This window comes from Lactuca sativa, chromosome 3, assembly GCF_002870075.4.
Source record: "Lactuca sativa cultivar Salinas chromosome 3, Lsat_Salinas_v11, whole genome shotgun sequence".
Taxonomy (NCBI): Eukaryota; Viridiplantae; Streptophyta; class Magnoliopsida; order Asterales; family Asteraceae; genus Lactuca; species Lactuca sativa.
In genome coordinates this window covers 270,269,814-270,286,726 of record NC_056625.2, presented here as the reverse complement: position 1 = coordinate 270,286,726, position 16,913 = coordinate 270,269,814, and positions in this window count along the sequence as shown.

Here is a 16,913-nt window from a genome sequence, read left to right as displayed (position 1 = left end):
TGTATTAGTTTAAGGTTTAGACTAATTACATGAAAAAGTTTGATTTGATTTATCTTGTTCTTATGAGTTGCTTAGATTAATAGAAAAGTTGAGTGAAATAGTTGTTTTCAATCCAAATTAATCTAAGAGTTGATTCTAAAATGTGTTTTTGTAACTTGTTCTCAAGTTATATGAAAAGTCACATTTAAGTTTCATAAAACTCATAAAAGTTGGCAAAGGTTACAAAATGAAGAGTCTAGTTCTAATTAAATGTTGTTATGACTCCATAATTTGTCCTCAAGTTATGGAGGACCAAGAGTCTCTTCATTAAATAATAAAGTAAAAAAAAAGTGTAACCTTAATTAATTCCATAAGTTATAAAATAAAGAAAAGTTAATTCTTTTATTAGTTTAAAGTCTTCCATAACTTGTCCTCAAGTTATGGAAGTTGAAGAGTTTTTGGATTAAAACTACTTTAAACACATAAGTTATGGAATTAATTAGTTTTGAATAGTTTCAAAACTTTCCCTCAAGTTTTGGAATTTGTAAAGTTTTCTCTTATGAATACTTTAATTCCAAGTTAGCCCTTAGAATTTTAAAAGTTAAAATTCAACCCTTATACTTTATAATATTATAAGTTAATAATATATATATGTATAAGAGTAAAGTCAGTCTTACCGCTAGTACGCCTCATTCACGAAGCCGGTCTATAAGGTGGGTATAAGGTTGTTGCCTATAAAATGGCAACTTAATGGGTGTCCACTCTCACCCACCGCTTGCTTGACTGGTGGAGGGTCGTTAGCCGAACGGGTTTGACAGGACTAGAATTCTCCCTTCATTAAAAGTATTAATGATAAATACTAAGTAACTAAACTCTTAATAATACCCAATCTTAGTTACTTAGGAAATTGTGAATAAGGTGCTAATCCATGAAATTACACTTTGCACTTTGTTTAAGTCGGTTAGTAGAGCGTGTGTGGTTAACCGGCATACTAACTCATATTTAACAAGTTAGGTAAAGGGTAACTTAATGTTTATCATAGTATCGATGGAGCATGTGTGGTTAACCGGCACATCGATTGAGGGGCAAACACTTAAGGGTACCAAGTAATTTGCATGGTTACTTCACACCTTGTTTTGTGATCCTCGGCATCCCAGTCACAAAACCTGAAGGGCACACTCGAGATTGAAACATGGCATTGAACAGTTCAATGAATCTCAAAGATCTAGGAGTTTCAAAAACCAATTAAAACCTAATAATACATTTCGTTTGTCTTGGTGGAAATTGGTGAATCGTCATTCACCTACCTTCAAATATTTTATAGCTTGGATTAGGGCATACCTCTTCTAAGTTATAAAATAGTTTTTAGGGTCCTAGCCTTAATATTTCATATTGGGTGTCATATTAAGGACTTAAGATCAACTATCTTGAATATCTCCCAAAAGATGTCTGGTTGAGACATTTATGATCTTCCCAAATCTCTTGAAACAAGCTTTCCTAAATGAAGATGATGTCCCATGGAAATCATACTTCATTCACCTCCTCCAATTATTATCCCTAACCCACAAGTTCAAGGTCACTCAAGCCCTATTGGCAAGGCAAGGTCTAGGTGTGATCATATCTTGGAGATGTAGTCACATATTGACAAGCCGGGAGAGTTGGGTGTCAAAGTCTTGAGAAAGTTGGTGGTTCAATCACTTTCTAAGTCACATAGTGAGTTCCTTTGGGACACCTATGAAACAGACTATGACAAGACCCTTAATGATCTTATCTAAAAACTTGATGGATATTGACAATGATGACATTGGATATCCAGTAAAGCTCTCTCTTCCCAGTGGAAAGGGATCGACTATAGTCAACTGGGTTGACCAAATGGTAAAGAGAAAAGCTAAGTTTGTGATAGTCCCGTGTACCATCATCAAAGGGTCCATATGTTTATATTGCCAAAGAAAGGGGTTTTGGTTGCGAAGCTGCCAAATTTACCTATGGATGTTAAAGTCAATAAGTTTGACTCTACTTCAGGTAAAGTCCACTATCTAACTCTGTTAAGTTTCTAGTCTGAGATTCTTGATACATGATGTGACTGGGTCACATGGTGATGTTTTAAGAATCAAAGAAAAGTAAAAGAAACTTAAAGAAAGAATATGTTGAATTTATCGTGTAGATGGATTTCTATCGCGTAGCTTGAAGATCGGATTCTTGAGCTACTTCTTAGGAGTTATGAGATATTGCTTAGGAATAGATAACAACAATTTTTCATATGGATTGTAAGGATAAGTTTTTCCGCAAAGTTTTAAAATAAAAGAAAAGTTTTGATTTTATTTATTTTAAAATATCCTTACAATGTCATTTGAGGAAAAATTGTTGCTTATATGATTCCATTAATAGCAAGAGTGGAAATATGAAATTGATTCTTTCATTTGTGGTAATGTCTAAATTTACCAAATAAGGAAAGATTCTCATCACCCAAGTTTCAATTGGACCGGGACTTGGGATCATGCAAGTTGTATAGCATGATGAATGAGAACTTTCAAGTATTGGAAAATTAAGACGAATTACTCGTTCACATGGATGTGTGAGTCAAGTAAAGGACTAAGGGATCGAGTACACATTATTGTGCACTGATTAAGTCCACCACAAAAGATTGATAAGACTATTCGTCATAGTTTACAAAAGCTCCGTAAATATGATTATACTTACAAGATTAAGTGTAACTCTGAGACATTGGAAAAAGGTTCCAATGTATGACAGAGCGAATAAGAAGAATCAAATTAGGCAAAAGGATAAAAGTTTCTCAAATCTGAAAAGATGGGAGAGTACTTTAGTATCAGTTCTGTGATCATCTTAATGATTAAGAAACCATAGCACAATTAGTTCTCTAAGGAAATCTTAGTGCATTCTTATGACTAAGAAGAGGAACTTGAATTGTTGAAATGGTTAAATCAAGAAGATGAGTCATACTTCGTTCCAATACAAGTCTTAGAGTCATACTCCAAGATTGTAACTTGAGTGACATGTCATAAAGAAGGTTTAAAACACTTGTCAAATGTAAGAGTAAAAGTTTTCTACTCTTGTACATTTGAAATTGGTAAGTTGTGATGTTTGGATAAAACAAAGACCAACTTAGGCCAATTGTGTGAAGTGTTTGTCTTTGTTAGAATCCACACTATCTCTTGGATGTTTGACAAGGGAGTCTTATAGGTCAAGGGGACTGTGGGAGTCTTAAAGGTCTTGAAAGTCTCAAGAACTAATCAAGAATAAAACCTGAAGTTCTTCACTAGCACACGACTTGAGGTTTATAACCTATCGTGTTGACATATTCTGTGCCCATTCCAGTTAAAGTTGGCTTTGCATATGAGTTCTTAGAGTTCGCAATTTGTTGCACAACAACTTGGAAGCAATGGCAGGCCCTTGAGCTGCTAGGTGGCAAGAAATTAAGATTGTGTTCAGTCCATATTAGTTTGGATTTGTCATTATCCTTGTCTTGTGAAAATGATTTTGATAATTCACATGGATAAGAACACATACACCATTAAATCTAAGTGTCATAAGGTTTCTCTCCGATTCATGAAAATGATGGTGAGGAAACACTTTCACTAAGTAGATTTTAGCTAGATAGCAATTGTGATATTTTCATTCTCAAAGTCGTTAGTGGAGCGTGTGTGGTTTACCGGCACACTAACCTGGACTTGTGAGAAGTGGCAAAAAGGTCTAACCATTATGATTACGGCATCCCTCTTCATAATTGTTTAGACACACAAGTGTGCTATCTAAGGGAAGATGTATGATTTTGATAAGATTTTATCAAAACAATCTAGTATTAGAAATCTGAACTTTGGTAAGAAAGTCACCTGATTTCTGAGTACATATCAAAGCTAGTGGGAGCATAAGTGTTATGATAATAATCATCATGTTAGTGGGAGCATGATAATTATGATAAGTATTGCAAGTTAGCAATGTTAATTATAGAAAACAAAAGTTTCAATTGGGAAAGAATTGTTTTGCTATAATTAAGGGAGAGGAAATTATAATTCATCTCAAATCTATAAGCCTAGATCGTGAGGTTTTAATCATTTAGTCAAGGATATATATATATATATATATATATATATATATATATATATATATATATATATGAATTTCATGTTGGAATGGCTCAACATAAGGAAATTTTGTATATGGGTCCATTATTTGCGTTCGAAAATTCGATTATGATTACGACATCACTTTTCATAATCTGAATTATGAGAACTTGGCAAATAGAAATGGAAATGTTATAGCAAAAGACTGGTTTAGTCTTTATGTGAGACATCATGAATCGTGTCCCATATGCTTCGGATATAGGATCGATTACATGTGCTATATTCATCCTTTCTAAAATTTTCCAAATGTCTGGGGCATTAAGAAGGGAAAAGGTTTAGAACTGGATATGAATAAAAGGATTAAACAATTGTCGAGGACAATCTAAGGTTTACCAAAGATTGGTTGCTCAAGGATAGTTGGAAGTATAGTGATAATTCTGGAAGGACCATATTGACATATTCTGAAAAGAGGCAACTCTTGTTCAGAAGTGATAGTGAAAATGGAATATCGAAATGGTTCAAAGTTAGAAAGTATTCAATCTGTAAGATTAGGAAACTTAATGCAAGAAGGATATTTCAAGGAGTTGATCTCCTCTGGAATACCCTGTAATGATTTTTTGCCAAGTCTTAGTGAATTTGTGCATAATCATTACAGGAGGATCAATGCATATAAGTTTAGAATCAAACAGATTTCGGTAAATGGCATGAATTTGGAATTCTTGCATTTGCAGTAAGGATTTGGGAGTGTGAAAAGAGAATCATTGAAGTTATGTTCAATGGATCTAGTCTTAGTCCATATGATATCTAGAATGGACAACAAAGTGGGAGACTGTTGGATTAATGTCTAAGTCCATATGATATCGGGAAACAACAAATGGACAGAGAGAATGATTATAATCCATGTCTTAGTCCATATGATATCTAGAATGGAGGAATATATGATCCCTTATCTATTGGACAAGTCACTGACAAAGGTCAGAGTTCATCTACAAGGTCAGAGTTCGACAGAAGCTTTTGAGAGCTACGATTGCCAGTTGGTTCCTAAAGTCATACGCAATAATAGTTTTAGACTTATCCAAGTGGGAGACTGTTGGATTAATGTGTCACACCCCCGAACCAGACGGCGGAAACGTCCGGGGGCTGCCATGACTCAATTGAATACCATAACATTGAATATATATGAAACAAAACAACATTCGTCACCATTCATCAACATATTACAACCAGTAGTGTTTACATGTCATACATCGTTTTAACATTACATTCCCCAAAAATTAATTTGTTCAATTCATACAAAAATAAACTGCAACCGTCACTGAGTATGATTTTCCTTGATTCACTGGTTCCCTGAGAATACAAGTATTTTGAAAAACGTCAACATATGAAATGTTGGTGAGTTCATAAGTAATGTTTGAAATCGAATGTTTATATTGCTTGAAAAACCACCAGAAAATCCGATATTTTCTGAAAAGAAAAGCTTTCGAAAACGTTTGTGAAGATCCATAGGTATGCTTGTTTGTTTCTATACTTAAAAAAAATGTTCATTGAAGATGTATGCGTTTCAAATCTGTATGTAATAAAAACCCTAGGGAAACCCGATGTTCCCCTAGCTCTTTTGAAATCCATTAAGTTGCGTTGAAACCATTACGAAAATAGTAGTGTCTGTCCCAGGCGACGTTGGAAGGTTCTCGAGCATTGATTATTTACTACAAACCCGCATTACACAAACGCCCAGTTTATAGTTATACTAACGAACCCGAAGGCGTCGTCCGTACTAATCACGTTATCCAATCGCCCGGACTAAGTGTAGTCCCACATCCGTAGAGAAAGAGGTCACGAAGACCCCGGTGACTCCATTAACCGGTTGGGGAAAATATGCGTGCGAGGGGTCCCCGACCCGCCTCGTAAAATAAGCAGACTCTTCTAGCAATACCATGGACCCTTGGGGACCAGTGGTACAAGCCATTGAAAGTCACTCTACATTGTGCCGAGTCGGTAAAACTCAACACTCCGTAGAAAATAAGTGTCTTCGGGCCTTAAGATCAGGTCATTGGGCTAGCTAGGCCCAACAAGCAAGATTTTACACTTTTGGGGCCCGAAGATGGTGCGTAGACGTCTGTGCACACTCGTATGTATATGTATTACCAATCGTTATTTGTATGTATCGAAGAGTTAGTAGTTGTAGATTTCCATTGGCTCGAGACCGAGCCAATTCGTTTCGCAACGTCTTTTGGTATTGTAATGAGTTGTATTTCGTTGATAGTCGAGGTATCATTATTTGATCAAATTGTACATAATGAATCAGCCTTGAGATGTTTCTGTTTTCAGCCCCTCATTATTTGTAAAATTTACATTTTCAACCCTTTTATTTCAATACTTCCCGGTTTGGTCCTTAAACTATTTTTCTTGACATTTTAATACCAAAAAGTATTGAAATTAACATTTTCCAGCATATTTTTCATAGAAAACAGTTTAAGCCCCTGAAAATGCAGTTTTTCTCGGTTTTAGCCCTTCTTTTCGCAATTTTGACAATTTTGGCCCAAATTGGAATATTTTTGCAACTTTGGTCCTTTTTAAATTTGAAAAGCATTTTAAACCTTTGAAAAGGGTTTGGGACACTTATAGTCCACTGTTTTACAGAATTTCACAGTTTTGGCCCTTCAAAACAGAAAAATTCGCATAATGGGCCTTATTGGGCCGAAATTTTCATTTTTAGCCCAATAAGCTTGAAATTTATGTTCTTAATCCTCTAATTGAATAAAATTCCAGAAATAGCTTTATTGAAACTGTTTTGGCACATTTCAACCATCAGAATCTGTAAAATGTCATTTTGGGCCCTTAACTTTGTATTTTTCACATTTTAGGCCCAAAATTTGTGTTTTTAACCCAAATAAAATTATTACTAAACCCCTTAGCCATTTTTCTTGAAGCACTTTGTGTTTAGAAATATATTTGAAGCTAAAATCACTTAACACAAGATATATCTCGGTTTTGATGGGTTTTAAGGCTAGATCTAACATAAAAACACATAAAAGCATACATATAAGCATGGAAATCATACAAGGCATACAAACACATATAGATCTACACCTTCACTTGTATTCCCCCCCCCCCCACAAAACTTCATAAAACAGAAAATAGGGGTATGAATCTCACCTTGGGGTGTTGACTCGGTTTTTGGAAGAAAAGATGGAAGAAAAATGAAGTGTTTTTGGCCTTGGCTCCCTTTGATGAAGATCTTGAGTTTTGAGATGATTCTAGGGTGTAAGATCACGATTTTTATATAGATTAGGAGAGGATTTTGATAACAAAAGAATTTAAACCATAGATCTATGCATAATCTTACCTTAGATGATGATTTACTTGCAAAATCCTCTTGGAAAGTCCCTAAATTTCGAGATTTTTGGAGAGGGGAGGAAGGAGAGTTCTTGAGTGTTCTAGAGAGAAGGTTGAGATATTTTTGGTGTGTGTGGTGTTGCTTGGCCGAGAGCAAGAGAGAAGAGAGAAAGAAGTGACTCTTGAAGTGATACATGCATGGAGGTATGTGATAAGTGCCTAGAAATCCATTAGATAATAGTGAGGTGGCAACACAAGTCAACTATCTTCAAATCCTCTTGGGCTTGGGTATTGGGCCGAAACATGGAGGAAAAAAAAGAAGTTTGGTCCTTTTGCTCCTAAGCCCAATACTAGAGTTAGCCTTAGGTATGTTTTTAGTCTAAAAGAATGTAGTAGGATTTTTATATTTTTATTGGACTAGTTTAGGTTATTCATGTATCAAGGCTTTTAATTTATTTAATTCTAGGCCCAATATGACCCAAAATGTTAAAATAAATAAGTGTGGGTCCAATTAGGGCCCAATTAGGGTTCTAAGCCCATAATAGTCTAATTGGAAGCCTATTGGTCCACTTGGATCCAATAAGGAAGTTCTAGTCCAAAATAGACTTAATAAGAACTTCTAGGGTCTCCAATTGTTTGATGACTATTTGTAGTTCTAGCATGTTGTATTTGATTGAAGTCTTTGATTCACATTAACTTGAATGTATAGATTACATAGCTTAAAATTTACAGTTGTGACATCATCCCCCCGTTAGAGGGAATTTCGTCCCGAAATTCTGTTTGAAAGCTAGATTTGAGAATTGCTAGAATAGGTGAGGGTACTTCTGCTTCATTTGATCTTCGCGTTCCCACGTGAATTCTGGCCCACGCTTTGCGTTCCACCGTACCTTCACGATCGGGATGCGACTTTGTTTAGTACGCTTCACCTCCCTGTCCATGATTTCGATTGGCTCTTCGACGAACAGGAGATTCTCATTGATCTCGATTTCGTCCAGAGGAATGACAAGGGTTTCATCTGATAGGCACTTTTTCAGATTAGAAACATGAAACACGGGGTGCACGCCGTTTAGCTCCGTGGGTAGTTGTAGTCTGTAGGCTACCGGACCTATTCGGGCGACGATTTCGAAAGGTCCAATGTATCGCGGGTTTAGCTTTCCTCGTTTTCCGAAACGTATAACTCCTTTCCAGGGTGAAACCTTCAACAATACTCGATCACCGACCTGAAATTCTAAGGGCTTCCGCCGTTTATCAGCGTAACTCTTTTGCCGGTCACGCGATGCTTGTAATCGAGCTTTGATCTGGACAATCTTTTCTGTGGTCTCGTGAATGATTTCCGGTCCTGTCATTGCCCTATCCGACGTATGTGTTCTTGCTAGCTGGGTGTCACCTACTTCAGCCCAACATAACGGTGATCTACATTTACGCCCGTACAGTGCTTCGAAAGGGGCCACCTTGATGCTCGAATGATAACTATTGTTATATGAGAATTCGATCAACGGCAGGTGGGTATCCCAAGACTTTCCGAAGTCTATCACGCATGCACGAAGCATGTCTTCAAGCGTCTGAATGGTTCGTTCGCTCTGACCGTCCGTTTGTGGGTGATACGCGGTGCTCATATCAAGATGAGTTCCCATGGCCTTGTGGAGCGACTGCCAAAAGCGTGACGTGAACCTACTGTCCCTATCCGAGATGATAGATTTTGGTACTCCATGAAGTCTTACAATCTCTCGTAGGTACAAACGCGTCAGCCTCTCCATCTTGTAGGACTCTTTGATTGGCAGGAAATGGGCAGATTTCGTCAGTCGGTCGATTATTACCCATATGGTGTCTAATCCGTCCGACGTCTTGGGCAGCTTGGTCACGAAATCCATAGAAATCCCTTCCCATTTCCACTCGGGAATTGCCGGTTGCTGTAACAATCCAGAAGGTTTCTGGTATTCCACCTTTACTTTGGCACACGTAAGGCACTTACTAACATAAGTTGCGATTTCCGCCTTCATGTTAGGCCACCAATAGTGCTGCTTGATGTCCAAATACATCTTGTCCGAACCAGGATGAATGGAGTATCGTGTCTTGTGGGCTTCCTGCATAACGGTCTCTCTGAATCCTCCGATTTTTGGAACCCAAATACGGTTCATGAAGTAGTATACCCCATTCTCTTTGACTTCCAGGTTCTTCTCCATTCCGCGCAATGTCTCGCTAGTTCTATTTTCCGCTTTCATAGCCTCTGCCTGGACTGATGCAATTTGAGTGGTCAGATGAGACTGAATGGTTATCGAGTGCGTTTTCGTACGGCGATTTGTGTATTCCTTCCGACTTAATGCGTCAGCCACCACATTGGCCTTGCCTGGATGGTACTTGATCTCGCATTCGTAGTCGTTTAACAACTCCACCCATCTTCGTTGTCTCATGTTCAGCTCCTTCTGATTCAAGATGTGCTGGAGGCTCTTGTGGTCTGTGAAGATGGTGCACTTAGTACCGTACAGGTAGTGCCTCCAAATTTTTAGGGCGAAGACCACGGCTCCCAGTTCTAGGTCATGGGTCGTGTAATTTACTTCGTGCGTCTTTAGTTGACGGGACGCATATGCTATCACTCTTCCACGTTGCATGAGAACGCAACCTAAGCCTTGATTTGATGCGTCACAGTAAACTACAAAATCTTCCGTTCCTTCAGGTAGAGATAGTACAGGAGCGCTACAAAGAGCTTGCTTCAAGGTTCGAAACGCAATCTCTTGTCGGTCTGTCCACTTGAATGGCACGCCCTTCTGCGTAAGCAAGGTAAGCGGCTTGGCGATCTTAGAGAAGTTTTGGATGAATCTCCTATAGTACCCTGCTAGGCCTAAGAACTGACGAATTTCTGTGGGCGTAGTCGGAGTTGCCCATCCTTCCACAGCTTTGACCTTAGAGGGATCCACATGAATTCCATCTTGGCTAACTACGTGGCCTAAGAAATTCACACTCCGAAGCCAGAACTCGCACTTGGAGAGTTTGGCGTAAAGCTTTTCCGTGCGCAGAGTCTCTAAAATTTGTCGGAGATGTCGGCCATGCTCCTCTTTGCTTCGAGAATAGACGAGGATGTCATCAATAAACACAATGACGAAGTTGTCCAGAAACGGTCGACAGATTCGATTCATTAGGTCCATAAATGCGGCAGGTGCATTTGTTAGACCGAAGGGCATTACGACGAATTCATAATGTCCATAGCGGGTTCGAAAAGCGGTTTTTGGAATATCCTCTCCTCGGACTTTGAGTTGGTGGTATCCGGATCGTAAGTCTATTTTAGAGAAATAGCTAGCTCCTTGGAGCTGATCGAATAGATCATCGATTCGTGGGAGTGGGTAGCGGTTTTTGACAGTGAGTTTGTTTAACTCTCTGTAATCGATGCACATCCTGAAAGATCCATCCTTCTTTTTGACAAAGAGCACCGGAGCTCCCCATGGCGAGTAGCTAGGTCGGATAAATCCCTTATCCAGAAGCTCACTGAGTTGGCTGGATAATTCCTGCATTTCAGCAGGTGCCAACCGGTATGGTGATTTAGCGAGGGGAGTTGCTCCTGGAACGAGGTCGATTCGGAATTCAACCTGTCTCTCTGGGGGTACTCCTGGAAGATCTTCGGGAAACACGTCCGGAAATTCACACGCTACTGGAATGTCTTGGATGTTAGTTTCTTCTTTGGTCTTGTCCACTATGTGAGCCAAGAATGCCAAATTGTTCTTTCGCAAGTGCTTTTGCGCTTTGATGCACGAGATGAGGCGGAGATTCGTGCTAGGTTTGTCTCCGTAAATTACTAGGGTTTCGTGATTTGGGAGACGAAGGCGAACGGCCTTCTCGTGGCACAAAATCTCAGCATGGTGGGAGCTTAACCAATCCATGCCGATAATCACATCGAAACTCCTAATTGATACTGGCATTAGGTCTATTCGAAAGACGTGCTGGTTAAGGGTTAGGGTACATCCGATGTAGATCTCCCTAGTGGATTCGGTTTTCCCATTGGCCATTTCCACCGTATAGGTTTCATTTAGCTTCTGGGGTTGTTGTTTTAATAAGTGTTTAAACTTCTCGCTTACGAAACTTCGCTCCGCTCCGGTATCAAATAAGATGCATGCATAAGTGTGGTTTAGGAGAAACGTACCGGTCACAACTGCGGGATCTTGAACTGCATCACTCTGACCCATAGTCAGCATTCTTCCTGTTCCTCTGTTTCCTGAGTTGTTGTTGTTGTTAGGGCAATCTCGACGGAAATGTACCGTCCTTCCACACCCGAAACAGGTGTGGCTAGGCCCTGCGTTGTTGCCGCCGGCATTGGTGTTGTTGATGTTGCGGTGGTTGTTGTTGTTGTTCTGATTGTTTCCCTAACTCTGGTTCTGAGAAGGATAAGTCCTGCAGAACTTTGCAGTGTGTCCCCTTCGGTTGCAACTGGTGCAATGGAACTCCTTACATTCTCCATGATGATGGAAACTGCACTTATTGCACTTGGGAGCGCTACCAGAATAGGGTCTTGAAGTATTTGAAGCAGCTGAGGCTGGAGCATGTGAGGTGACTGGAACCGGCGCCGTAACAGCGTTAACTGCCACTGTTTGTTGCCTTTTTGAGGTCTCGGGGCCCTGACGCCCCTTTCTTTTCTGGTTCCATCCCTTCTTACCATCCCCTTCCTTCTTCTTCTCGGTCTCCACTGGTTTTTCGCCCTTTTTGTGGTTATGATCATATAGCCTCTTTGCCAATCTCTTCGCGCTGTCAAACGTTTCAGGGTTAGCAGCTATCACGTTCCCTTGAATGGGGGATGTCAGTCCCCAGATGAATCGTTCAATCTTCTTTCCCTCTGACGTGATCATACCCGGGCACAGCAGGGATAGCTCGCTGAATCTCGATATGTAAGCATCGATGTTCCCATTCTGCACCGTGAGATTCCAAAGCTCCTGCTCCATCTTCTGTATTTCACCTCGGGGGCAATACTCAGCCGTCAACATCTCTTTCATTTCTGTCCAGGGTATAGAGTTGGCAACAGGGAGTGTCATAGCTTCTATGTGACCATTCCACCAGGTGAGTGCTTGGTCCACGAAAGTGCAGGCCGCGAACTTCACTTTCATCTGCTCGGGGCACTCGCATATCTCGAATACCGACTCTACCTTCTCGATCCATCGCTTTAGGGCGATCACTCCCCCAGTGCCGTTGAAAGTTCGGGGTTTCGCGTTCGCAAAATCCTTGTAGGTGCACGTTTTAGTGAGCCCTTGGTTCGTCCCGTTGTTCGAACTTCCGGAACCTTGACCATTGCCTCCTCCATTGTTCCCTCGGTGAAGTTGTGCCATAGCTGCCGTGACCGCAGCAGACACGGCTGCCTGGAAAGCAGTGGAGTCAACTTCCGGCGGGGTTGGTTCGGGATTTCCGCGAGTAGCTGGGCGAGGCATCTTTCTGTCATGAAACGGAAAGATGTTGAGTGTACGTGGTCTCGGTGAGGTTATGATCCTACTAACTAGGTGTAGGGTACGAACCTAAGCATTACTATCATCAAGCATACAATCATAACACCTTAACACATAACAACTGAGAATATCATAGCAAAACACACAAAAGTTTATTTATATTATCCGCGTTTAGTACAAGAAAATTTGCTCGTAGGAGCATACATAAGTAACACTAATCCGACAGCATAACGGCTCCATGAGTAGTGTAGTCACTTAAACATAGAGCCGGAGTACATAACATAGTTACTAATATCCTACCATGATAGGTCTATCCCTAATCGCGATGAGCTGCGTCAGGAGGTGGTGCCGAAGATGTGGATGCTCCCTGAAGACGAGCCACCAGGCGTTCTGCATCCTGGAGTCGAGATTCCCACCTCACCTGCCTCATGTGAAACTCCCGGAGGACGTCACGCGTCTCCTGTTCCGCACGCTCGACCCTAGTCCACAGCTGGCGTACCTGATCAGCAGTGTCCTGAGCAAGGTCGCCGGTGTCCCGTAACCGTCTCACCATGACCGGTAGGGCTCGGTCGGCCGGTCCTCCGTCCCTCAGGTCAAAGAACTCACGTGACATGCCAAACGGGGGTCGCTGTCCCTGATGTCTGCTCCATCTCCAAAGATCCATGCCCCAAGGAGGGGTAGGTCCAGTGGGTCCCACACGATAAGCAGGCACCCTGATCGGGTAAGGGGGATCGATGACCTCGGACTCTGCGTCCGAATCACCCCCTTCGCTGTCATCAAGCTCCTCTCCGAAAGGTTCTTCGTCTTCTTCGGGTTCGACAGGCTCGCCCTCGACTTCTGCCTCCGGTTCCCCATCTGATTCCTCTTCGGGGTCCTCCTCAGGTTCTTCTTCAGGCTCTTCCTCAGGCTCCTCCTCCTCCTCCAGCCACCCGTTGTTTCCCTGATTAGGGAAGTAGGGGTCTCCAGGGTGATGAAAACCAGCCATGCTGTCTGCGCGAGTACGTAATTATGCTACATTATTCCTAGGGTACTATGACTATTACACAGACTAAGCAAATATTCTCTTTTTGGGGTGATAAGGGTATAGTTTTAGGTTCCCTGGCTATTCCGATCTCATCAAGACGTGTGTTAGTTTTACCTTGGAGAGAATGTAGTTGATCAGGCTACATTCGCCCCTTGGCACCACTAAGAACAGTCCCGAGTTGACCGAGATACCAGCATTAGGGTGTTTGATTCAGCGTTAGGTCCTTACTCCTAATGCAGGCAAGTGTATTTTATTTATTTGTTTTGTTCAGAGTTATGTTAGTCCTTCTTTTTGGTTTATAGTTGCACATCAATGTATGGCTCGACATGCTAGTTCACTATAAACAAAGCTCTGATACCAACCTGTCACACCCCCGAACCAGACGGCGGAAACGTCCGGGGGCTGCCGTGACTCAATTGAATACCATAACATTGAATATATATGAAACAAAACAACATTCGTCACCATTCATCAACATATTACAACCAGTAGTGTTTACATGTCATACATCGTTTTAACATTACATTCCCCAAAAATTAATTTGTTCAATTCATACAAAAATAAACTGCAACCGTCACTGAGTATGATTTTCCTTGATTCACTGGTTCCCTGAGAATACAAGTATTTTGAAAAACGTCAACATATGAAATGTTGGTGAGTTCATAAGTAATGTTTGAAATCGAATGTTTATATTGCTTGAAAAACCACCAGAAAATCCGATATTTTCTGAAAAGAAAAGCTTTCGAAAACGTTTGTGAAGATCCATAGGTATGCTTGTTTGTTTCTATACTTAAAAAAAATGTTCATTGAAGATGTATGCGTTTCAAATCTGTATGTAATAAAAACCCTAGGGAAACCCGATGTTCCCCTAGCTCTTTTGAAATCCATTAAGTTGCGTTGAAACCATTACGAAAATAGTAGTGTCTGTCCCAGGCGACGTTGGAAGGTTCTCGAGCATTGATTATTTACTACAAACCCGCATTACACAAACGCCCAGTTTATAGTTATACTAACGAACCCGAAGGCGTCGTCCGTACTAATCACGTTATCCAATCGCCCGGACTAAGTGTAGTCCCACATCCGTAGAGAAAGAGGTCACGAAGACCCCGGTGACTCCATTAACCGGTTGGGGAAAATATGCGTGCGAGGGGTCCCCGACCCGCCTCGTAAAATAAGCAGACTCTTCTAGCAATACCATGGACCCTTGGGGACCAGTGGTACAAGCCATTGAAAGTCACTCTACATTGTGCCGAGTCGGTAAAACTCAACACTCCGTAGAAAATAAGTGTCTTCGGGCCTTAAGATCAGGTCATTGGGCTAGCTAGGCCCAACAAGCAAGATTTTACACTTTTGGGGCCCGAAGATGGTGCGTAGACGTCTGTGCACACTCGTATGTATATGTATTACCAATCGTTATTTGTATGTATCGAAGAGTTAGTAGTTGTAGATTTCCATTGGCTCGAGACCGAGCCAATTCGTTTCACAACGTCTTTTGGTATTGTAATGAGTTGTATTTCGTTGATAGTCGAGGTATCATTATTTGATCAAATTGTACATAATGAATCAGCCTTGAGATGTTTCTGTTTTCAGCCCCTCATTATTTGTAAAATTTACATTTTCAACCCTTTTATTTCAATACTTCCCGGTTTGGTCCTTAAACTATTTTTCTTGACATTTTAATACCAAAAAGTATTGAAATTAACATTTTCCAGCATATTTTTCATAGAAAACAGTTTAAGCCCCTGAAAATGCAGTTTTTCTCGGTTTTAGCCCTTCTTTTCGCAATTTTGACAATTTTGGCCCAAATTGGAATATTTTTGCAACTTTGGTCCTTTTTAAATTTGAAAAGCATTTTAAACCTTTGAAAAGGGTTTGGGACACTTATAGTCCACTGTTTTACAGAATTTCACAGTTTTGGCCCTTCAAAACAGAAAAATTCGCATAATGGGCCTTATTGGGCCGAAATTTTCATTTTTAGCCCAATAAGCTTGAAATTTATGTTCTTAATCCTCTAATTGAATAAAATTCCAGAAATAGCTTTATTGAAACTGTTTTGGCACATTTCAACCATCAGAATCTGTAAAATGTCATTTTGGGCCCTTAACTTTGTATTTTTCACATTTTAGGCCCAAAATTTGTGTTTTTAACCCAAAGAAAATTATTACTAAACCCCTTAGCCATTTTTCTTGAAGCACTTTGTGTTTAGAAATATATTTGAAGCTAAAATCACTTAACACAAGATATATCTCGGTTTTGATGGGTTTTAAGGCTAGATCTAACATAAAAACACATAAAAGCATACATATAAGCATGGAAATCATACAAGGCATACAAACACATATAGATCTACACCTTCACTTGTATTCCCCCCCCCCACAAAACTTCATAAAACAGAAAATAGGGGTATGAATCTCACCTTGGGGTGTTGACTCGGTTTTTGGAAGAAAAGATGGAAGAAAAATGAAGTGTTTTTGGCCTTGGCTCCCTTTGATGAAGATCTTGAGTTTTGAGATGATTCTAGGGTGTAAGATCACGATTTTTATATAGATTAGGAGAGGATTTTGATAACAAAAGAATTTAAACCATAGATCTATGCATAATCTTACCTTAGATGATGATTTACTTGCAAAATCCTCTTGGAAAGTCCCTAAATTTCGAGATTTTTGGAGAGGGGAGGAAGGAGAGTTCTTGAGTGTTCTAGAGAGAAGGTTGAGATATTTTTGGTGTGTGTGGTGTTGCTTGGCCGAGAGCAAGAGAGAAGAGAGAAAGAAGTGACTCTTGAAGTGATACATGCATGGAGGTATGTGATAAGTGCCTAGAAATCCATTAGATAATAGTGAGGTGGCAACACAAGTCAACTATCTTCAAATCCTCTTGGGCTTGGGTATTGGGCCGAAACATGGAGGAAAAAAAAGAAGTTTGGTCCTTTTGCTCCTAAGCCCAATACTAGAGTTAGCCTTAGGTATGTTTTTAGTCTAAAAGAATGTAGTAGGATTTTTATATTTTTATTGGACTAGTTTAGGTTATTCATGTATCAAGGCTTTTAATTTATTTAATTCTAGGCCCAATATG